The sequence below is a fragment of the Macaca fascicularis genome, chromosome 7 (genome assembly GCF_037993035.2).
Source record: "Macaca fascicularis isolate 582-1 chromosome 7, T2T-MFA8v1.1".
NCBI classification, from domain to species: Eukaryota; Metazoa; Chordata; class Mammalia; order Primates; family Cercopithecidae; genus Macaca; species Macaca fascicularis.
Genome location: NC_088381.1, coordinates 12,547,711 through 12,572,905, shown reverse-complemented (window position 1 = coordinate 12,572,905; position 25,195 = coordinate 12,547,711). Strand labels below are relative to the sequence as shown.

General features: G+C 37.8%; 1 long non-coding RNA gene across 1 annotated transcript in view; it reads left to right on the top strand.

The window, feature by feature from the left end:
* LOC102145082 (uncharacterized) overlaps positions 1-22,609 on the top strand; it is a 69,292-nt gene extending 46,683 nt beyond the window's left edge. The window contains exon 3 of the long non-coding RNA XR_278643.5: positions 19,119-22,609. This is a non-coding gene — a long non-coding RNA (uncharacterized lncRNA). The remainder of the gene's footprint in view (positions 1-19,118) is intronic.
* Positions 22,610-25,195: the final 2,586 nt, after the last annotated feature.

The following is a 25,195-nucleotide window of genomic DNA, read 5'->3' as shown; positions in this document are numbered from 1 at the left end:
AAAGGCGACAGAGCTGGCAATTTAGAATGCCGAACAGCAGTTTCAGCTGAGCTATGTGGTTTACATAGATTAATCTATCCCATTGGAATGTTTCCCCAGCCAAAAAAATGTTCCCTAAATCCAAGCAGTCATAATCTGTAGTGATGTGCAGCTATTTGGAGCATTTGAGAAATTCCCTGCCTGCTTCTTAGGCTGCTGGTTTGATGGTTGCATGGGTTGAATGCTGAGATGCACAATGACGAAAGGATATACGTACACAGCGTTCTGGAAACTTGGTGTTCTGGGAACCCGAATTGTGATTCATGCAAATGTCAGATTTCCATGCTACAATTTTATCTTGATCAGAATAAATGTGTTAAAAAGTAGTTAAAAAGAGAAACTACTAAGGTAGAAATATGATGAAACTCAAAAAGGTAAGGGGAGAGTTCATGAACATCCTAGGTAAGAGATTACAAACTTACTGCCAATGGACTGAAGGGGACAGAGGGCTTTAAATCCAAAGAAATGAAAGCCAAAGGAAAGTATGAAAAACAGCCATTAATATCTGAATTATAATCATGAGGGGATTCATTCTCTATGGCCCCAGAGAAAATTAAGTGGAAATCATGGGGAAGAGGATTTCATTTTATCATGAGAATTCACCTTTAAAGTCTGAGTGGTTATAAAATATAATGGTGTTTCCCAAAAAAGAAAAACAATGTTTAAGCAAAGACTGAGTGATAAATTCTCCATTAGAGAAGTTTCCTCATATCTCTAAAACCGATTCTAGAATAAAAATTAAAGTTATGGACACACATAATATCTGAGAAGAAAATCAACATTACCAAATGTGCGAGGACTGAAAAGAGATTGTGAATCCAAAGCATATCCCAGATAGCTTCTATTGGGAGTAGAAATCTGCAGTTTCTTGTCTACATCATGAGTTTTTAGGTATTCTAAATGCACTAAAATAAAACTTCGTTGTATTGAGACAGCTTTGCTGGTTAAGTCTCAAGGATTGGTTATATGAATATTGTTAGATTTAAAAATCACAATTCTCGTTTCTGTGAATCTGATAATATTAGCCTGATATTCTAAAAGTGTTGACATCATGGCATGGGCAGTAAACATTTTAGCTCAATAAGTTTCCATTGTTATTAAACAAATGTGGGGTAAAGTCAGCAACAGGCCAGTCTATAAATTGTATATAAAATGAAATCAATATTTATATTCATGTTTGGGGAGCCAAATCTTTGGGGGAAAAAAAGGTCCAGAGAATTTAGCCAAGCTTTGGTACTTCCGTGTTGGTCATCAGAATGTGTCAAATCTAATGGAAGACTGTTGTTTAATATGGAATATGAAATCAATGTAATCAATTTGATTGAATAAAAAAAAATCTTCTAAGAATATATGCCATGCTTTCTAAATGCAGCAAAGCCAGTAATTGGTTTAAATGTAAAAATAAATTGCATCAACAGATCTCCTACCCAGCCATGGTGATGCTTCATTGGTTTCTGCATTTCACTGACTGATAAGCTTTCATGGAAAATCAATACCTTGAAGTCTAATATATTTCACATTGTTATGTTGTGGGTTCTGTAAGCCGAAATATATTTTTGATGTAGAACTCCAGATCTTTATTTTACAATAGAACTTGCCATGGGGAAAATTTAAAGGGGCACCAGTTGTTTTCTAAATATGCAACAGTATCTTTCCCATAATTGACAATTGTTTCCACGGAATGCTATGGTTTCTAGTTTAAATCCCCATCTTTTAATTTAGCCCTAGGCCCTACCTTTTAAAGAAAATGCCATCCATGAAATATCAGATGCTTCAACAGGGCCAGACTTGTGTACCTCCCCAGTAGAGCTGTGTGAAAAATTTCACACCTACACTGAAACTGCCAAAATATGCTTCTTCACTCTTTTCAGTACCGAGGGGAAAACATATACTTTTTCCCTTTGGGCAGTTTTGACAGTTTTAATACAAGTGAAAAGCAGGTTTTGCCAGCAAAAAAAAAAAAAAAAAAAGGAAAGAGAAAGAAATCTTGAATGATAATGTGACAAGCTCATAGTCAAGGGGGAGGTGGAAGGGAAGGCTCATCCAGGGATGACCACAGGATCAGCAGCCTTCAATTACTTGTGGAGAAGATCAGGGCAAGTGAAGGAGGCCAGACGTTTTAAAGGAAAAGCTAATACTAAATAAAAATAATAAAAAATGGCAATAAAAATTTGAGCTTCCTACAGCATTTTCCCTCGGAGTTAAATCATAAGTAAGGCCAATTACTTCTAAGAATCTATCCCACATTGACAACATTATTCCCTCCCCTCCTACCCACCCCATGTTCTGTCAACATTTAGAAATCTTTCTTGGCATGAAGAGAGAGATATAAAAATATAAAAGTCAACTAATATATCCCTGAGACATCTCATTGCCCTGTAGAAAATTACCCTTTCTTCTTCACTTTCTTCTTGAAATTTTTAAGGAATCCTCCACTTTTATGAGAGAGAGAGAAAAAAAAAAAAACCTTATTTGTGGAAAGGTTATTAAATGGAAAATTGTTATGATGACCACTTTTCTCAAACACTGCAATTCCCAAACACTCGAAAGGTTTGGAAAAAAAAATAATAGGTCCAGAAAATACATATAGATATAGCACAGGGAATTCAGCCGAGCAGAGAATTCTTCTGGACCCATGAATTTCTATAGTATTTTACACTCTTTAGTCATGCTTTAAAACAATTGAACACCCAACATAAACATGAAGTCAATGGAAAATCAAATGTGCTGAACCGTTCTGCATCCACCCAAACTCATCTGGTAGAATACTATACTTTCAGAACACGTGGAATGAATTTTAACTTGACTCTTATGTAAAGTCTGCACTACATGCAGTTCAAAGCATTTACATAAAGATGCTTCTTTTGTCACTTTGAAGATAGGGTTACTGGGTATTGAGAGACAAAAGTAGATGGCCCTTTCATACAAAGAGAGAAGTTGCTTTCATATTGTTTGACTTTTCTAATGATCTTAGAAGAGGGCAATTTTGAGTTCTATATTTGTTAATTTAGAGAAAAACTGCTGATGAATGTATTTTAGGATTTGCTTTTTGGATTATTTTATACTTGTTCATTAAATAACGTAAATAGTCATTTCGGTAAATGCTATTTTCTTTCAACTTTTCTGTACCTAATCACCGTAGACTACTGAATCTACAAAACTAATGTCTGGGCATAAGATAAGCAGACACTATGCCACATGTCAACATTTTTAGTGGGGAGAGAAACAGAAAGGGAAATTTGTTTTACTGTTTGTATAGTTTTCAAAAATGGACTTTTCCAATGACATCACATAACTTTGTTGTCTCATTCAGACTTGAGGTCAACTTTCCCTCCTGAGTACCCCTTCCAAACAAACATCCTCTGACACTACGGCTCTGGGGATTGGGGCAGGGCTTCCAGTGTCTTGTCACTGTCAATGCCTTTCATTGAGTTATCTCCTACTCCTCTCGTCCACTGAAGCTGGTCCTCCAGCATGCTTGTGTGTCCTCGTGTCTGCTAATGCCAGCTCGAACTCAATACTGGTCTTAATGCTATTTATACTGTCCTGGCATCATTCAGACAGGTGTTACCATTGGAACTGCTTCCATAATACTGCCTCTTCTAGAGATACTAAAAGGTTGTACTCACTGCTCTGCATAGCTCTTTCCCCACCATATCCAAGAGCCTTTGGGTGAAAATGTGTTTGTTGTTGAAAAACACCTCCTTTCTCTTTCCTGGAGATTCAGATTCATGTGCATAGGGGCTGAGATAGAAAAGTGGCCTATTCCACATTATCCTCACAGTGTTCCTTCTCTTTGACTACAGAGGAGAGGCTGCAAGAGTAAGATTTTGCCCTTGGCTTCCTCTTAGGAATTTTCTTTTCCAGTCACCTCCTCTGCTCATCCCACTTCCCCAGCATGGGCCCATATACCCAGGACACAGATATAATTCTGTCAAGTTGTGGCAGACACTGCTGATTTTTTTCCATTGTGTGTTTGCTCCTTTGCTTTAGTAATAGAACCTCTCCACCAACTTACCCCTAAATCTCAGCAAGGCATGTGGTGAATCAGCTAGACACGATATTCCCCAGCCTCCCTTCTGGTGAGAGGTGACTCGGTTACTAAATTCCTGTGTGGTAGATTGAACAAGAAGTGACCATTTAAAGTTGACTTATATACAATCCACTGTCTCTCTCATTGCCCCTTCTTCCTGGCTGGGGAATGACAAGAGCTGGCACAGCTGCCTTGGGCCCAGAGATGGGAGCCACATGTGGGGGATGGCAGAGAGGACCAGGCTCTGGGCTCTACAGATCCCATGGAGGAAGCAGAGCCACCAGCTTTGGACTGCTCATCTCTGAATTGTTACCTGAGAGGAAAATAGGCTTCTAGTGTTTTTGCCTCGCTCTATTTTTGAATATCTTTATTACAGTATTTTGACCTGTACGCCAAATAAAATACTACGGTTGAAAAGAGAGGAGGCATTCAGTATATATTTTATGATATACCAGAAAAAGTAGTAAATCAATGAACTCAATCAATTTTCTTCTATATTTTGGCAGGAGATGTTTGGAAGGAAATACTTTCACAATTACATGACTGAAATAGCAACAAAAGGTGACTGGACACCATTAGCATTGGGGTTAATACAGTTTGCAGATAAACTGAACCAATATCCCAAGACAAAAAAAAATGAGGTTGAATGTGGAAATAGCCTGTATATATAAGAACTTAGTGTACTGTAAAGTATTAGTCATGTCATCATCATCATTTTACTTATATAATGTGATTATTATTATTTGTGTTTTAGCCTGCTCAGAGACTTGAAATAACATATCTGCTAGTATTTTAAATATACTTTAGTAATCAGACAACAGGATGTTTAAATGCTACATTTATTCATTCAACATATATTTGTGGACGACATGCAGAAAGCTCTGGCAGAGGATGTATCGCAGGTCAATGTAACAGTGATCCTGCAAAAACTGATTCAAATGGTATTAATATATGTGTTCGAATTCAGATGAATATTCACATAAGGCACTAAAATGTACATATCACTAAAGAGCAAATTTCCCAATTGCACATTCCTTGATCTGTGTTTGTATATATAGAACATATGCACATAGCAAAATACAGAGAACTAATGAGGACACAGCTTCGGAGAAGACTAATGGGATGTGTTTTAGCAAAAAGGCCATAAGAAAATAAGAAAAGGAATGAGTGGTCTAAAGAGCAGTTGAGGGAGAGGAGAAAGGTAGTTCCATGGGGTCACATTTTTTTCTGACTTGGAATCTGTGGGAAGCATTTTTAATGTTGTGTACCTCTTTGTATGTGTGGCTACATAACTGCCTTGTCTTTTCATGAAGGTAACTGGTTCAGCCTGTGAATGTTCATTGATCTAAGTGGATGGGCCTGAGGGGAAGGGCTTGTCAGCTGGGACAGCTTATCAGAAGGGAGTTGTTCTTCCCACCTACTCCTTTCTATTTCTTCCGAAACCAGGGAAAATTCCCCTGGGAGCATCGAGGCCTCAGAGGGAACATTGCAGAGACTCAGGAGACGAGAAATGGTTTGTAAATGAGCATTTAAAACATGAAAACACTCTTGTTTTTAAAGCCAATGAGTAAAAAGTACCAGTAGGAGACGTGAGTTGACAGCTGGGACTCTTCATCCGTCTGGCCGAGGGATTCTGAGTCAATCGCTGATGGATGAGAAGTAGGACTGGGAGAGCTTGGGCCTGTCAGAATCTGCTCAAAATTCCTGGGCTTGACATTTCAAACCAAATTCAAACCTTCCAGAGCTTGAGATTAAAGAGAATGTTTACAGAAAAATAAAAGAGGCTTGAAAATGCTTATTAAGAGGCATCTTAGAAATCTTTATAAAGCGTCATCTGTGATGATTTATATGCAAATGAATCTGAATGTGCTTGGCATACATTATGGGGGGTTTTCAGATTTTATCCAATCATGCTGATCATGAAAAAAGAAATCCACACCCACAGAGCCACTAGAGAGTTGGAAGCAAGGGCAGCTTGTCCATTCCCAGTTTGAAGCAGAACTGGGTAATGAAGGATACGTGAGTGCTTTTCATTCAGTCACTGCAGGACAGCTTTTGCTCCTAGGGCTACCTTCAGAGCCCAGAGACAGCTCTAGAGGTTTCTGGGAGCATGAGATGTGCTCGGAGCTTCAGGTTTGTATTGGAGAGGCCTTGAGCAGGAATTTACCCTTTGCCCAGAAGAAGATTCTAGGGCCCATAATCTTATTCCAGTGTGTTTTGGAGCAATCTGTACTACTTCCATCAGGAGTTTCTATACTTCCCAGATGGTCTGGGAAGTTCAAGTGGCCTCTCTTGGTAGCAAGACTGGAACCGGGATCCTGAGCCTTTGCTAATCATAGTCTGAACTGCTGAATAGGTTTCCCAAGTGCAGAAAGTAGCCAGAGAGTGGGAAACACTGGTAAGCATTAAATAAAGACCAAAAAATGCCACCAGGTCCTCAAGCTGCTATGACTAGGAAAGCCATGATTAGGTTATACAACAAGCTAAAACAGGGCACTTTGGAAAATGTATAGAACTACTGAGTCCCTACCTACTGATAAGTTACTAATGGTCAGGACAAGAAAGATGCATCCCAGACATCGCAATGGTGTGAGGGAGTTGGGCTGTGTGCTGTGTTATCAAACAGTCAGGATTTTCAGCTTTGTGAATAACCAAGCGATGCATCCCCAGAGCGACAGGTGGTCACGAGTCCATCACTCCAGCCACAGATGCCCAGGGCTGACAACCACAGGCTCATAGGTGTTTCTGCTTTTCCCTTTCGGTCTCTTCTAAAATCAGCAGCACAAGCTCAGGGCCAAAGCTGGCACTGAAGGAAAATCTGAAATAGGCAAAAGTTTGCCTGGAATGCCTGCTCCTGCTCTTCCCACCTGGCTCTCCACGCTCTTGTCCAGATCTGTTCTTCTTGACAGCAGTCATCTTGGCCAACTCCCATTTTAGGTGTAAGGTATATAAGTCTCCTTCAGTCTCGGGTACAGTCCTTATACCTAAAATTGAGGCCTGGCCAAGATGACTTCTTCAGGTGTTTGTCTTGAAAAAAATAGTATTGTTATGTTTAAGAATAAATAAATCAGCATCTATTTGATGATAATTTGGTTTCCTTTCTAGAACTCTTTAGATTATCTGTCCTTGTTTCATTGTATAAGTCTGATTCACAATACAAAACAGAATTTTCCCCACATCGTTCAAAAGGAAGAGACTTTTATGAAAGGAGGTGTGGGCAGGATTTAAGGAACAATTAAAGAATGGTGAGGAGTTTAGAAACCAGCAACAGAAGAAACCATGAACACCTCTGAGGCTAAAGGAGAAAGTGAGAAAATGGGATCACTGGAGCTCAGAGAGCGAGCAGGAGGCAGGGAAGAAGGTGGCTATCTCTAGAGGAGACAAAGCAGAGAGGGAGCAGAGAAGCAAGACTCCAAACACATTCTCCTGCTGCCAGTGTCTCCCATGGGTTGAATCCAGACAGAAGGAGTCCAAGAGCAGTCTTTAGGCATCAGTCAACTGGTCACTGAGCAAGACAGAGGAGGATGCAGACCAGATTCATGAATGGGATGGGATGTAGAAGAAAAATCAGCACAGGAATCTAATTCTTATCTTTTTTCTATAGCTTGATTAGAGTGTTCCTTTCTAACACCCTACATTCTACATCATTCTTAAGTCACTCCAAGTTCTGGTGGTAAGAATTCAAAGAAGTTCAGTTTCAAATCCCTTAACCACAGCTATTCCAATAACTGCCTAATGGTTTTATTTTCCTTTCCCTCCTATTTATCTTATACTCTATAATCTAATTAATCTTTTTAAAAAAAAAAAAACACATAATTCAGTTATTCTTATTCCAATACTCAGCTCAGATACCTCCATTCCATGCTTGTCCCAAAACATGACAGTCCCAGGCAGAGATGAGGCCTCTGGTGTTTGAGTTCTTGGAGTATTTTGTCTAAGCCAATTATGCGATAGTAATCACATGCCTCCTCGTACCCCAGAAAATTACCTGTTTTCCTCCTTTATTAGATAAAATCTTCTTGAAAGTGGAATGGTTTCATGTACATGTTTACATTTCTCTCTAGGTTACTGAATTCCTTTACTTTCTACATTACAATCACCTTAAACATTTACTAGAGGAATCAGCTTATGGATGAATATCTACTCCATTTCTCCCCTTCCTTGACAAATCCAATTTGATCGATTATAATCAGTTTCAATATCACAGCCTCCAGGAAACCTTTGACCCCGTCTCCTCCCAAGGATATGTTGGGTACTCTTCCTGGGTACCCTGTGCCTTGGTTGTCACAGCATTTGTTACAGTCACACGGTTTGTAAATGGTAGAGCTATGGTTCAAACTGAGTTATACGTAATTCCAGAGATCATGTTTTTTATGACATATTTCTTCCCAAGAAGAATGTTGAAGGGAAAAATTACATGTAGGCGATAAGAAAAAACTTCATGAGAAAGGTGGTAATTGAGATACATTCTTTAAGTAGAATGGATTTTGGCAGATAGCTATGACTAACGCAGGCACTATATACAGAGAGAATAGCGCATGTAAAGGCAGGGAACTGGCTTATCGTAGAGGACGTTTGGAGTTTGTGGGAAGTAAGGCTGCTTATGTTGGTGCCATATTGTGGACAATCTTCATCCGAGGAACCTGTTGCTGCAATCTGTGGACAATCTTCATCCGAGGAACCTGTTGCTGCAATCTGTGAACACACTGGGAAACACAGTAGAGTGGGGAAGGGAGGGAGGGTCAATCTAGAAGTAAAAAGAATATTACTGGCTAAGATATTTTTGGATGTGGAGAGATTAACTTGTTATTCTTGTTGCCTCTTAAGAAGGGCCTTCAGAAACAGTGCTTTAACTCACAAGTGAATTAGTTTGATAGTGGATATTTAAAGTACCCTGAGAGGAAAGGGAGGTTTGTTGGACCTTTAAAATCACATCACTGGATACAACCTTTACACACATGGGTCCAGAGATAGGCAGTGGTGAGCATGGATTGCCATGGGTCACTGGAGCCGAAGTGGCCTGGCGAACAGTTCTCAAAAGCAGCAAGGGACTTCAGGGAGGAAGCGCTGGCCTGGGAAGGGATAATATCGTTTAGCAGTCCATGGTTAATCTCCTGCAGTGTGCCCTATTGTTTTGCTCAAAGATACAGACCAATGTCAACGGTGATAAAAAATAATTATCAAAAAGTAATTTTTTAATTGTCTCAGCTGTTATTTCTTCAAATATTTTTCACACCCTATTCTCCTTTATTTTTCTGGGGCTCTAATTTGTAGTATGTGATGTATTTTTCGATGTGTCTGAGTCTCTCATGCTCTTTTATTATTTTTCATTATTGTTTCTCTTTGTGCTTCAGTGTGGATATTTCCTATTTATCCATCTACCAAGTCTCTAATGCCAACTTCTGCTGTGTTGAATCTGCTCTTAGATCCGTCTATTTAGTACTTGGTTTCAGTTGTATATTTCAATCCTAGAATTTCCATTTAATTCTATTTCATAGTTCTAATTTTCTGGTGAAATCCTCCATTTGATATCTATTTCATCCATCTTTTTCTCTATTTTTTGAATATACCATTAATAGTTTATTTTAAACTATTTGCTGACTCAAATACCTGGATCACCTGGTTGTTTTGACTTTTTGTTGTTGTTGTATGCCTCTCTCCTTTGAAATGACTAATTATTTTTAACTGAATGGTAGATAGTGTATATCTAAAAAGTCACAGGGACTCCAGCTGATAGTATCTTCTTTCAGAGAGCGTGCTTTGTAGGCAAAGAGAGTAGAAGTTTTCACCATAATCAAATCAAATATTGAACTGAGCCAAGACAAGATTGCAGGTTTAGTAAAGCTCAGGCCACCTCTAGTTTCACTCTTGTTTTTAGGGTATAGATCTATATGTTTTTCATGTTAGGATGTGGTATGTTCATCAGAACCCCCTATGGGGGGCTCCTATCCTCAGCACTATCTCTTCAGTAAGGTGAGACTGAAAACAAACAAAAACAAAAACACCTAAAATCCCTCTCTGAGTTTTAAAAGTGTTCTGCTTAGTTTCATATGCTCCTCTCCCCTGTAGCTTCAGAATGCAGCAAATACCTTGAGGGGGACACCAGCTGTGTATCCGGCCCCATTTCTTATCTTTGACCTCCCATTGTGATCTTGAACTCTCCAGTTTCCAATTTTGTCTCTGTAGTCTTACAACTGCTTATTTCTCTGTGCCCCATCAGTGGCTCTCAATCCACACAAAATCTAGATTCTCAACTTCCTACCCTATGCCCTAGAATAAACAAACACCCCCAAAGGAAAATGGTTACCGAAGGTAAGCTCATCTTTTCAGTTTCTCTGCTCTGTAAACTTTCTTCTTTATTGCCCATGTTGCTTCAGCACCACTCTTGATGCTTTTAATAGGGTGTTTTTTTTAATGTATGACTTTTCTAATGGTTCTCAATGAGAAGGTTGGTGTGCTATGAGCTATTCTACTCTACTTCTAAGCAGTTGTCTTAAATATATTAAAAGGAAAGAAGCAGATATTAAATAATTGAAGTAGTGTGTTCAATTTGACAGGTGTTAACTGGAAGCTAGGGCACCTGTGCTATATCTCTGGCTCTGCAATTAACTGACTGTATAGCACTGGTCAAGTTACTTTGCCTTCCTGGATACTAGTTTTCTTACCTGTAAAATAAAAAGATGAGACTAGATGAGCTCTAAGATATTTTATTTGATTTCTATGAGATTGTATTATCATGATTTGAACAATTTGATTAACTTATAAGTGTCCCTTGGGACTATCATAGAGCATGTTATGTAATCATAATAGTAACATCAACTCATAATAATAATAAGCAATTAGATCACAGACACCCTTAGAAAATGATTGCACTTTAAGGCTCCATTTTCACTGCAGCTTAATCAGCACAACAAAAAAGTTTTTAGATAACCAAGCTAACAAGTTTCTACTAAGGTATTCTTATTGATCATTATAATTCAGATGACCATGTCCTTGTTTGCTCACAACATTCCCATTTTATGTTTATTATCTCCAAATAACTATTAATAGTTTCTCTTTTCACTCAAAAATACTCTAATTTGGTTGACAAATAATATGGTCATTCTAATTATAATGCAAAACAAAGGAAGCTCTAGGTTACTCATATGCATAATCATTTCTTGAGGCTGCTCTGAGAGAATATTGACATGCCAATAAGCAAAAATGACTAGTGGTAGAAACTGCATCACTTCAATTTCCATTCAGACATAATATTGATATGATCTAGAATATTCAGGCATTGTTTGAATCCCTAGACTACTTGACAGTTTTCCAAATGTGTTCTTGTTTCTCACAGAAGAGTGAGAATCAGTTGGACAAGGTGTTATTCAACACAGGCCAACGTAAGTGTCATCCAGTAAGGAGCAGGGCTTTTAACGGGCATAGATAACCGAAGAAAAAATATCATGAGCACAAATGTCACTGATGGAGAACATTTGTAAGGGAACATCATACCTCTATACCTATGATCTCTGCAGTCCATCTAACCTAGTGTTTACAGAACGCATAGTACAGTTGTGAGGCTGAAATGACTTCAATTGAAATATTATTTCAGTTGGTCCCTAGGTGATATATACATATACTTATTTTACTACTTGCCTGATTTGCAGGCAAAAATGTGTGAGTGATGTATTTTGAAAATATCCTGGAAAATATTTTTAAACGTGTCTTTATTAATTCATCATTGTATTATTACTGCTATTAATTGCCTTTCTCTTTGTTGATTATGGAGTATATTAAAGCTTCTTAATTAATGTTTTAAAAATTTTACATCAACAATGAGAATTAGTTCCAAAATTTAGTTCCAAAGTTGTATTATAGTCTGAAGAAATGTGACGTATTTGACTGTTCTTTTTGTGCAAATCTTATTTTGATAGTTGTCCCCAACTGTCGTGCAGCAAATTGGTGCTTATTTTATTCTAATTCTACAGACACAAGAAGGGCCTAGAAAAAATATTTAGTAGTGTACCAGATATGACCACAATCCATTTATCCACTAATTCATTCATTTATTCAAGAAATACATATAAAGACACTAGTTTTGGTGCTGGTTTGTATTGTTATATACTTTAATACTACAAAATCACAGTATTTCCAATCTATCACCTAGTGTTCAAACTCACAGTAATGAATGACTAATACAAATCCATCAAGTCCATATATACCACCTTTTTAAATCATTCTCCTATTGTTGGCAACTGATGCTATTTCTAGAGTTTTTCACAACCGTATATCTGTCATAAACATCTGCATATAAAGAAATTTGCATGTTGAAATTATTTTCTTAGAATCTTCAAGGATTAATTCCTTCTATTAGAATTCCAGAGTCAAGGAGAATTAACATTATTAAGGCCCTTGATATATGTATTGCTTTACCAACTGGCCATATCAAAATACATTATTAACAGAAAGATAGCGTTATTAAAAAAATTATAAATGAAAGTTGCTACTTTCATTATGACAGGACAAATAAAAATGGAAAATTGCAAGAAAGTCTGAGTACAGGGAATTATAGATGGACTTTTATTCTAGAAAATTTAAAACACACATTCTTTTTAAGATTAAAAAAAAATTATCCTCTTAATCTTCCAGATGACAAATTTTGTGTGTTTTGTCTTGAACTTACAAAAGAAAAAGAAAAAAAATCATTCTAACAAATGTGTAACAAAGAATTGAAATATCTGTCAAACAGAATACATGACTTTAGGTAAAGAATTGTAGCTATACGTTAAACTGTAGAAAACACTGGAAAAATAATATTGTATGTGATGCTCTCCTTCCTTAATAGCTTTTGCCCTAACTTTTCCAAATCTATTTTTGAGAATAGTAGAAGATTGACACTTGCCAGCTAATAAATTCAGAAGCATGTATCTGGGCTTGCCTTCATAATTGTATAACTTATATTTAGGTACATGTATCTACCCTTAATTCAACCGGACTAGAAATAAGTTTTATTTCAGCCTATGTTTAGACTATTTTCAATATTGAAGACAGTGATATTCATTAACTTCCCCATACTTGCTTTCATTGAAGTAGCAATTCCAGTTAATGTACTGTATTTTACAATGGGTGTTTATTTATTAGGCTGAGTAATAATCTGACATCTTTTGGCTTCCTGATATGGTCTTTGATGTTCTCAAACGAAGTTTGAACCCATTTACAACTGTATTACTATTTATGGAACACACACATCAAAACCTTTAATACAAAACAAACATTCTTTGAAAAAGGACTGGGAAAAGAATCTCAACAGTTTATTTTCAAGACCTTTTTACCAATAAGAGAAATCCTAACATATTCCATTTTATGATCTAGCACACACATACACACACACAGAGAAACTCACATCTCACTTTCATACATACACAAATTTTAGTCAAAATTGCTTTAGCGAAAGCTGAAATGAGGTATTCCAAATAATTACCACAGCAGAAAAAATTGTTCAAGTTACATATCTCATATTTACAATAATTATATTAATAGTCCTCAGATTATAACATATCAAAATTGTTAATTTATTTAGAAAAAGCAAATGTATTAACTTAGCAGAATCTAAGATAATCTGATTACGGCTATAGACTTTGCAATGTAAAATCCATATTGAATATTGTGATAACAGATTTATTAGCTAAGTAATTATTGGGTGGAGTTAATTCTTTTATGTGTATGCAACATATTTAGTAAATCTTATTACTGTGTTTAGGAAACAGAACAGAGTCTTCAGGAATGGAACTTACATTACATTTATAGTCTGTTGTTTGGAAACCAATTATTTTTTCTTCTGACCATTTGACATTGTATTCGACTCCTGACTTCCTTGATATATTATGCTCCTGACCTTAATTCTCAACTGCTATTCTCTGATTACTTTTTGCCATGAGAGTTGGCAACTCCTAACATATTTACAGAATTCCTTATCTTTTTTGCTTTAGGGAAATCATCTACTCAGAAGAAACATTTTACCAGTTTTATTTTGTCTTCTCTCAGCCTGAATATCCTCTCGTGGTTAGGAAGCTTCAGTTTTCTATTGAAAAGTTCACTTAGATTAATTACAAAAACCTAAACCTGGACAGACAAGTCAGAAACTAAAGTTGGCAATTTTTCTACTCTACGACTTGATGTTTTTTCTTAATTTTCCATTGTTTTCAAGTCATTAACAACTTTATTTGTTTCCTCTTGAAACCATGCAGTCATTTGCTGTTATCTCATCCTTAACATCCTCTGTGCACTAGACATAACAGAGAGACCCACACCTTCTTTCCATCTCCAGACTGACCACCACAAGTTAGGGCCCAACCATTACCATTATACTTCTGTGTCTGGAGTTGGTTCCCTCAGGTGGGTTTGTGGTCTCACTGACTTCAAGAATGGAGCTGTGGACCTTCTCAGTGAGTGTTACAGCTCTTAAAGGTGGCACAGATGGAAGGAGTGAGCAGCAGCAAGGTTTATTCTGAAGAGCGAAAGAACAAACCTTCCACAGCGTAGAAGGGGACCCAAGTGGACTGCTGCTGCTGGCTGGGATGGTCAGCCTTTTTTCCTTTATTTGTCCCCGCCCATGTCCTGCTGATTGGCCCATTTTACAGAGTGCTGATTCATCCATTTCACAGGGTGGTGATGGGTCCATTTAACAGAGCACTGATTGGTGAATTTTACAAACCTCTAGCTAGTTACAGAGTGCTGATTGGTGCATTTTACAATCTTAGCTACAGAGTGCTGATTGGCGCATTTTACAATCCTCTTGTAAGACAGAAAAGTTCTCCAAGTCCCCACTCAACCCAGGAAGTCCAGCTGGCTTCACTTCTGTCTTCTAAACATAGATAATCATATAGCTTTTAACTTTAGAAAAGCTTCCTTAAATGCCTTACTCCATGGACTTCTTGGTGCTTGTACTAGCAAATAAAAATTACTTAGTTTGGCCTTGACAAATTGTTATTTCACTCTTTTTCAGGTTAAGTTTTGCTGCCCAATTCATACAGTTTGTGTGCTTCTTTTGCAAACAAAATTCTTTTTTTTCCAAATATGTGCCTTCTATTCCCAAATCCAAATCTAATTAATCCCGTTTCACCCTTGCTTTGGACTTCTTTAAGTGACATTCAGTTTTATGTGACTTTGTAAACAGAAACTTCCTAACTGGACTGTTAACTCCCATAGATCTCTCTCACAAACATAGAAAGAAGCTTTATGAACAAAGTTCACCTGCTCTTTATTCAGTCAATACTATTGTTGACAAAATCATGCCATGCCCTGTTATTTTAAAGGGAGAAAGGGAGGTTTAGAAAAATGCCACAGATAATATCAGAAAAACATTAAAAGCTATAGTGGGCTCCACTTCCCCCATAAGAACATAGAGATCTGAGAGTGAAATGAGAAAAAATTCAAACGTTTATGGCAGCTATCTGCAGACAATCACCTCAGAACTGTGATATGTGACTGAGAAACCTTAAGAATGCCCAAGCCTTATCTAGGTAATGAGAGTAATGAGAGTCTAATCTCAACTTTAGCTCAGAAATAGAATGACTTTGGAAACCAGTAAGGAGTCACTTAAGTTAAGATGTGCCTAAAGAGAGGTGTTAGCAGAAATGAGTTGGCCTGGACCAAGTCATAAAGGATGAGTTGGGCTAGGCATAGTGACTCATCCCTATAATCCCAGGACTTTGGGAGGCCAAGGTGGGTCAATTGTTTGAGGCCAGGAGTTCAAGACCTGGCCTCAAGCCAGGGCAATACACCAAGACTCCATCTCTACAAAAAATGAAAAAAAAAAAAATAGCTGGGCATAGTAGTAGCATGTGCCTGTAGTCCTAGCTTACACAGGAGGCAGAGACAGAAAGAACCCTTGAGCCCAGCAGTTTGAGGGGCCAGCATGCTATAATTATGCCACTGCACTCTAGCCTGGGTGACAGAGTGAGACCCTGTCTCAAATAATAACAATAATAAATAAAAAGATGAGTTGGAGAATATGAACTTTTGTCAGCACTGTCAAAGGGAGAGGGATTCTGAATTTAGGAGGATAGGAGCCTTCTGAGGAAGGAATCGTCTCTTCATTCTTCCATGGCATTGATAATATATTACTTAGGATTTCTGTGAGCTCTGACTCTGTGGGCTAGTTTCCATTTGCCCGTCCAGATCTCCTCTCCACCCTTCTCTGCCTTGCTCTGTGCCATCGGAGGTTGCCCTCCTCCGACTATAAGTTAGTGCTTCCTCACCTAAAGCTTTCACTTGCTCTTGGCCAATGTGGTAGAGGTTGGAATGCCCCAGCAGAAGGTTGGGGGGCAGAAGGAGAGGTCAGACTGCTTTCCCCTATCTACAACTGCAGCCGCTGTCAGGTGGCCTCTCTTCCAGGACTGCAGCTCCCATCAGGTTCTGGTCACAGTTCTCTCCCCTCGGCCTTTCAGGCTGAGCACTGGGAATACTTGCCATTATGATATTGTGTTGAAATTTCTTGGATGCTTCTTTATTCCATCATCAACCCTAAATCCTGATCCTAACGGTCTAAACAGACTTATAACCACCATGCTCTTTGAGTTCTACTTTCCATGTGCCATCTACCTCTTCCTGGGACCCTGACTCACTTATTGATTGTTTTCAGCTTCTTCTGATATATGCTTCTGAAATGAGGGATGAAAAGGACATTCTGGTTAATAGTGGTGTGTTTGTGCATAATGTGCATGTGTATGTGTTTGCCTTCCTCATTATTAAATAAATGACTTTGGCAGGGCCCAGTGGCTCATGCTTGTAATTCTAGCACTTCGAGAGGTGGAGGCAGGTGGATCATCTGAGGCCAGGAGTTTGAAACCAACCTGGCCAACATGGTGAAACCTCATCTCTACTAAAACTGCAAAAAATAGTCGGGCATGGTGATGCATACCTGTAATCCCAACTACTCAGGAGGCTGAGGGGGAACAATTGTTTGAACCCAGGAGGTGGAGTTTGCAGTGAGCCAAGATAGTGCCACTGCACTCCAGCCTGGGCGACAGAGCGAGACACTGTCTCAAAAAAAAAAAAAAAAAAAAAAGGATTCAATTTTAACTTAAAAATTATTCTGTGAATAGTTTGGCTTATGCATATCAATATTCGATTGTATCCTACTTTGGGTGCACTGACAACCCTGAATATGAGTACAATGGGCCTCATGGAGCCCCCCCAGGCTAAGTGAGAAATAGGCATAGGAATCTTATGTAATTCAAAAATTTTCTAAGGAAATGTCTAAGCCTTGGAAGCCAGAAGCCAGTTTAAGTTTTAATCTAATAGTGGAAGTTTTATAATGGATTGGATGAAAACTGGTCTCTATTCTGGAAAATAATTACTGGAGTATTATATTGAAATATGATTTTTATTTCAGATTATCTCAGCATACTCTTAACACTATTGAATCACTTTTAGATTTGTTACGGGAATATTGTCCTTCAAATAATGGCCAAAAATTTGCATTTTGATGGCCTGTCTAGACCTGATAAAAACAATTCTCTGGCCGGACGTGGTGGCTCATGCCTGTAATCCCAGCACTTTGGGAGGCCGAGGCGGGTGGATCACGAGGTCAGGAGATTGAGACCACCCTGGCTAACACGGTGAAACCCTGTCTCTACTAAAAATACAAAAAACTAGCCGGGCATAGTGGCGGGTGCCTATAGTCCCAGCTACTCGGGAGGCTGAGGCAGGAGAATGGTGTGAACCCGGGAGGCAGAGCTTGCAGTGAGCCGAGATTGCGCTACTGCACTCCAGCCTGGGCAACAGAGGGAGACTCCATTTAAAAAAAAAAAAAAAAAAACAGTTCTCTAACCTGACTGATAACTCAGAAAATCTGATAACACCATACCCTGAATACAGAACGTAATAGTTATCCTGAGCTGGAGAATAGTTGTTTCCTCAAGATGATGCATGCTGTCTCCAATTCACCACAGCACCTACTAGATCTCCTTATGAATGTTACTATTAGGTCTCTAGGTTCCCAATCCCCATTTTAAGAGAGATTGTCATCATCTCTGATGACTGGATGAACAGGTCTGGTGTGCTCTCACCAGACGGTGAATTATTCATTTATGTGTCCATTTAATCAGTCAGACAGCAATTTATAAATGTTTCCTCTATGTCAGATACTGCTCCATGTACTGAGGATATAGCATGAAACAAAACAGAGAAGCTCATGAAAATTATATACAGTGCAGTGGAAAAGTAATACTTAATTCTTATTCTTTGACTTTCATTTCTTTGGCATTTTACAGATGGACCATCACCTTTTCAAACTGATAAGTTGTTTTGTATCAGTTACATACAGAATAGGGTCATTTGGGTATCTGTCTGTACAGTTACAAATGAATAATCTCATATATTTTTTGTTCAATTATTTATATTTTACTGTGTGGCATTTGCTGACTCTAAAGTCACCTGTGCAAATGGGGTCCCCCCTCAACACAGATTACTAAAGAGGGAAATGAATAAGTGATAGGAAGTTTGGAACATTGAGATTGCCATTAGCTTCCAGGGGAAAATGCTGTGCCCAGTTTAAGACAAGATGATTTTGAGATAATGAGCTAATGTTCACGTCAAAGTGCCTCTGGAGCAGTTGGGAAGATGCATGTGGATGCACCTTCCTCAGTCCTGACTTATGTGTGATGATGGTTCAGAACCGGAAGTCTATTGTGTTCCTTTTAAAGTGGGGAAAGCCAAAGGTATTTTAACAACTTGATTTGAAAAAGAAAACATAATCCTCCAAATGATTTCATATTAACATATTTTCCTTGTACTCGATTTTTCATTCTGCCTTTAAATATCTGCTTATCTACTTAGTGGCTTATTTATAGCTTAGTCCACCTTGCTTCACAGCAGATGACATGATTTCCTTGTTCCACTGTCCCACTGTCCAGCCAATGGTTTTCAGGCATTGCTGAATAATGTTGATATACTACTAAACAAATACAATTAAGTGGTGAGTCTGCTTTTAACCAAAGGTGACATTCCAAACTTGAAAGCAAATAACCTTTGGATTATTTGTACTGCTTTTTCCTCACAGGCATGGAAACAGGAGAGTTGGTTTATGAACTGCGTCGATGAGAGCGAACCTGTGGAAGGATTACAGAAGCTGGATTAGAAATGAGGAGGACAGCCAGGACAAGTAAAGAAGGATGCATGGACAGGAAATCTACAGAGAAGAGAACTAAGAAGGAGTAATTTAGTTCTTGTTTACATGGTCAGATATTTGCATTCGGCCCCTGGGAGCAACACTTTCTCATTCTGGACACACTTTTAGGAAGGGGAGCAGTGAGGAGAGGCTAACACCAGATTTCTACAGAGTCAGTGTTTCACTTCAGCTGCCTGATGAAGAGTGACAGGGACACTGCAAGAGTTTCAGATGGGTGTCAAGTGTGACTCATGAATAAAAATAAGGAGCAATCAATTATGAATATTTGCTTGCTAGAAACAAGAATCTCAGAAAGGGAGGAGACTATTTATGTCCAGACAGTTTAGTGCCTGTCTAACTCATCCCCCAATTTATGTTTTGAATTCCAATCTGAGTATGCATTTAGTTAAGAATTGCAAAATTTTTTTAAAAATCCTGTGACCTGAAGAAATTTGATTCATGATGGAGAAGGGCCAGATGTACGGAACCCTGAGTTTATGAAAGAGTATTCTGTGTGCACTGGCCTTAGTCCATTTCACTAACATTTCACTAAACTTCCCACTACCTGAGGCTTAACTTCTCAATGCTGCTTTTTGGATAAAGCTTGAACACTTACGTACCCGGCAGGCAAATCTTTCCAGAGCTTTTTACTGAAATGCATTTCCTCTTTGCCTCTTTACCTTCCAAGTATGAATGTTCAGCTCTAGCTAAACTCAACTGCTCAGGCCTCTCACGTTGCAACCTCTTGTTATTTGTTCAAATTGCTGCCCCAGCTGCAACACTCAGCACCTGGGGCCAATCTGAGTTATCTTCTTCCAGAAGGTCTCTCCTGACTCTTCAGCTAGAAGGAACATCTTTTTCTGAAAGTGCCTTTTGGGTACATAAGTTTTCTGGTATATGTTTTACATTTCTCTTAATAGCAGTAACTTTTGCAAATGTCTATAAGGTGTCTCTAAAGCTGTATCATTGTGTCTCACATGGCAACAAGCATTCACAACAGGGTATCCTGCTTAGCTCCTCAAGTTCGGAGAAAGACTCTAACTTGGGGATGGGTTAATGATACCTCCTTTTACATTTGATTTATGTAATGTACAGTCCTAAGAACAGTATTTTCTTTGCATGGCATTGTTTAGATCTGTACGTCTGTTATTTCTAATCTTCACACCCCTAATAGTTGGTGCTCTTTCATGTTTACAAATAAGGAATCTTAGAAATTAATCAGTTACTCAAGATCATGCAGCTCATAAGTGTCTAAGCCTGGTCTCCATTCCAGCCTCACTAGCCTCTATATCCTATTTGCTTTCCACTGTGCCCTGGTCTTTTCCTGATTTGATCATTTATATTTAAAACCAGAATAATTTCTTTACACAGAAAATGTGTTGGAGTTTTTTTCTTTTAAATACAAAGTCCCAACTTTTCACTCTGCCTACCCCATCTCTCTATCCCAATGCTTTTTGTCTCTGAGATACACGTCTGTTTTGCATGTGGTAGGAGTTTCTGTGTACTTAATACAAATTTTGGAAATCCTAGCTGGTGACTCCAGGAACCTCATGGGAAAAACAGTAAGATTTCTGATGGACGGTAACTTTAATCCTTCCCATCATAGTCTCCTAGACCAGTGGGACAAAGGTTACCTACCCCACCCTCAAGGGAGTACACCAAAGGAAGGAGCTCAAAGAAGTGACAGACTTTTTGGAGACACACTTGCTCCAAAGATGGTTTAGTGTCAGAACAGAGTGAAAACTTTCAACAAATCTCTGCATCTACCCCTTAAATTATTCTCTAATCCAAACACTAGAAATTTATAGCCTGATGGTGTGTGAAAAATATTAACATATACGCATTCACAGTTTTACCACTATCTGCTTACCCAGTAAGATAGTATTACAGACAATAGTTTAGAATGCAATTTTGCCTTAGTTGATATTCCATTTCTGCTGCTTACTTACTTGTCTGACCTTGCCTCAATGCTACTATATATTTACAAAGTGGGGTGATGTTATTACTTATTCTTTAGAGTTGTTGGCATTGGATTAAAAGAGTACATGGCACAGAAGAAGTACACAAAATGTTAGCTACTTTGATTATTATTGCTTTCCAGAACTTTATGGTGATGATTGAAGTAATGGATTAGAAGAAAAGAACTGAAAGAAGAATGGCTGTTGATTTAAAATTATTAGGATCGGGGTAACATTCATACACATAAAATTCACCATTTTAACCATTTTAAGTGTATAATTCAGTGACTTTTAGTATATCTACAATGTTGTCCAACCATTACAACTGTCTAGTTCCAGAACTCTCTCCACACTCCAAAATGAAAATCCATGTCTTTTAAGCAGTCAGTCCCCATTCTCAGCCCCTGGCAATCACTAATTTGCTTTCTATCTTTATGAATATGTCTAATTACGTATATTTCTTTTAAATGGAGTTTTGCAATATGTGGTCTTTTTGTCTAGCTTCTTTCACTTAGGGTCATATTTTTAAGGTTTATTCACGTTGCAGTATATGTCAGTACTTCATTCCTAAGTTATGGCTGGATAATATTTTGTACATAATGTTTTGTTTATGCATTAATCAGTAGATGAATATTTGAGTTTTTTCTACCTAAATGTCAGCATTGTCTAAAAAAAAATTGAATATAGTGGAGCAGCAGAATAAGTAGATTATATTTTGGCTATTGTGTTTTTTCCATTCTTTTACTTTCAACTCATTTGCATCTTTGGATTTTATATGAATCTCTTATATATACCATAGAGTTAGATCATGTTTTTTATCCATTCTGCCAATCTTTGCCTTTTAATTGGAGAGGTTAATGCATTTACATCAAATATAATTGCTGATAAGAAAGAACTTACTGCTGCCATTTTGATATTTATTTTCTGTATGTCTTTTATTTTTGTTCTGCATTTCCTCCATTACTGCCACCTTTTGTGTTTAATTAATTATCATTTGGATTCTCACTTTTTCACTGCATATTTTGTAGACATTTTCTTAGTGGTTACTCTAGGGAATACAATTATCATATTAACCTATAATAACCTAGTTTAAATTAATAGCAACTCAATAGTACAGGCATACCTTGTTACATTGTGCTTTGCTTTACTATGCTTTGCAGATATTGTAGTTTTCAAATTGAAGGTTTGTAGCAATCCTGTATCAAGCAATATATTGGTGCCATTTTCCAACAGTATGTACTCACTTCATGTTTCTGAGTCACATTTTAGTAATTCTCACAATATTTCAAAGTTTTGATTATTATCATATCTGTTATGGTGGTCTGTGATCAGTGATTGTTGATGTTACTATTGTAATTGTTTTGGGGTGTACAAAACATGCTCATATAAAACAGCAAACTTAATAAATGTTGAATATGGACCGACTGCTCCACTGACTGGCCAATTTCTCCATCTCTCTCCCTCTCCTTAGGCATCCCTATTTGCTGAGATAGAACAACATTAAAATTAGGCTAATTAATAAGCCTACAACAGCCTCTCAGTATTCAAGTGAAAAGAAGAGTCACATGTCTCTCACTTTAAATAAAAAACCTAGAAATGATTAGGCTTAGTGAGGAAAATATATTGAAAGCTGAGATAGGCTTCTTGTGCCAAATAGTTAGCCAGGTCGTGAAGGCAAAGAAAAAGTTCTCGAAGGAAATTAAAAGTGTTAGTCTAGTAAATACACAAATGAAAGTAAATTAGCCTTATTGCTTGTATTGAAGAAAATTTTAGTAGTCTGGATAGAAGATCGAACTAGCCACAATATTCCATTCAGCCAAAGCCTAATCCACAGCAAGGCCTCTTTTCAAGTCTATGGAGGCCGAGAGAGGGAAGCCTCAGAAGAGAAGTTTGAAGCTAGAAAAGGTTGGTTTATGAGGTTTAGGGAAAAAAGCCATCTCTGTAACATAAAAGTGCAAGATGGATGCAGCAAGTGCTGATGTAGAAGCTACAGCAAATTATCCAGAAGATCCAGCTAAGATAATTAATGAAAGTGGCTACACTAGACAACCTATTTTCAATGCAGGTGAAACAGCCGTCTATTGCAAGAAGACATCATCTCAAGCTTTCATAGCTAGCAAGGGGAAGTCAATGCCTGGCTTCAAAGATTCAAAGGACAGGCTGACTCTCTTATTAGGGACTAATGCAGCTGGTGACTAAGTTAAAGCCAATATTGTTTACCATTCTGAAAATCCCAGGGCCCTTAAGAATTATGCAAAATCTATGTTGCCTGTGCTCTCTAAATGAAATGGCAAAGCCTGGATGACAGCACATCTTTTTACAGCATGGTTTACTGAATATTATAAGCCCATGGCTGAGGCCTACTGTTTAGAAAAAGAGATTCCTTTCAAAATATTACTGTTTATTGACAATGCCCCTGGTCACCCAGGAGCTCTGACAGAGATGTACAAGAAGATTAATGTTGTTTTCATGCTGGCTAACACAATATCCATTTGGCAGCCCATGGATAAAGGAGTAATTTCTACTTTGAAGTCTTATTATTTAAGAAATACGTTTAATAAGCCTGTAGCTGCCACTCAGTGATTTTTCTGGTGGAAATGGGCAAAGTAAACTGAAAACCTTCTGGAAAGGCTTCACCATTCTAGATGTCATTAAGAAAGTTGTAATTGGCCAGGCACAGTGGCTCATGCCTGTAGTCCCAACACTTTGGGAGGCCAAGGCAGGTAGATCACCTGAGGTCAGGAGTTCGAGACCAGCTTGGTCAACATGGTGACACCCCATCTCTACTAAAAATACAAAATTTAGCCAGCCGTGGTGGCAGGCATCTGTAATTCCCAGCTACTTGGGAGACTGAGGCAGGAGAATTGCTTGAACCCGGGAGGTGGAGATTGCAACAAACCAAGATTACACCATTGCCCTCTAGCCTGGGTGACAAGAGTGAAACTCCATCTCAAAAAAACAAAAACAAAAACAAAACCATGATTTACAGGGGGAGGTCAAAATATCAACACTGACAGGCATTTAGGAGAAGTTGATTACAACCTTATTGGATGACTTTGAGGGGTTCAAGACTTCAGTGGAGGAAGTAATTGAAGATGATAGAAATAGCAGGAGAACTAGAATTAAAATAGAGCCTGAGGATTTAACAGAACTGCTACAATCTTATAATAAAAGTTGAATTGATCAGGAATTGCTTCTTATGGATGAACAAAGAAAGTAATTTCTTCAGTGGAATCTATTCCTGGTGAAGATGGTATGAATTATTTGTTGTCATTATTGAAATGACAAGGAAGTATTTACAACATTACATAAACTTAGTTGATAAAGCAGTGGCAGGGTTTGAGAGGATCGGCTCTGATTTTGAAAAAAGTTCTACTGTGGGTAAAATGCTATCAAACAGCATCTCATGAATTCTTCCATGAAAGGAAGAGTCAATTGATGCAGCAATATTATTGTCTTATTTTAAGAAATTGCCACAGCCACCCCCACAACCTTCAGCAACCACCATCCTGTTTAGTGATTAGTCAGCAGCCATCAACATTGAGGCAAGACCCTCAACCAGCAAAATATTATAACTAGCTGAAGTCTCAGATGATTGCTAGCATTTTTTAACAATAAAGTATTTTAAAATGAAGTATACATATTGTTTTTTAGATATACTGCTGTTGTACACTTGATTGACTACAGTGTAAGCATAACTTTCAAATGAACCAGAAAACCAAAAAATAATTGCACAACTCGCTTTATTATATTTGCTTCACTGCAGTGGTCTGAAACCAAACCTGCAATATATTTGAGGTATGCCTGATAGAAAAACTTTACTCCAATATATCTGTGTTCTGCCCTCGTGTTGTTACCATAACAAATTACATCTTTACACACTATTAATCTATTAATGTAGCTTCATAATTATTGTTTTATTCATTTATCTTTTAAATCACATAGAAAGAGGTATTACAAATCCAAAATATAATAACAGCTTTTATATTTACCAATGTATACCTTTACTGT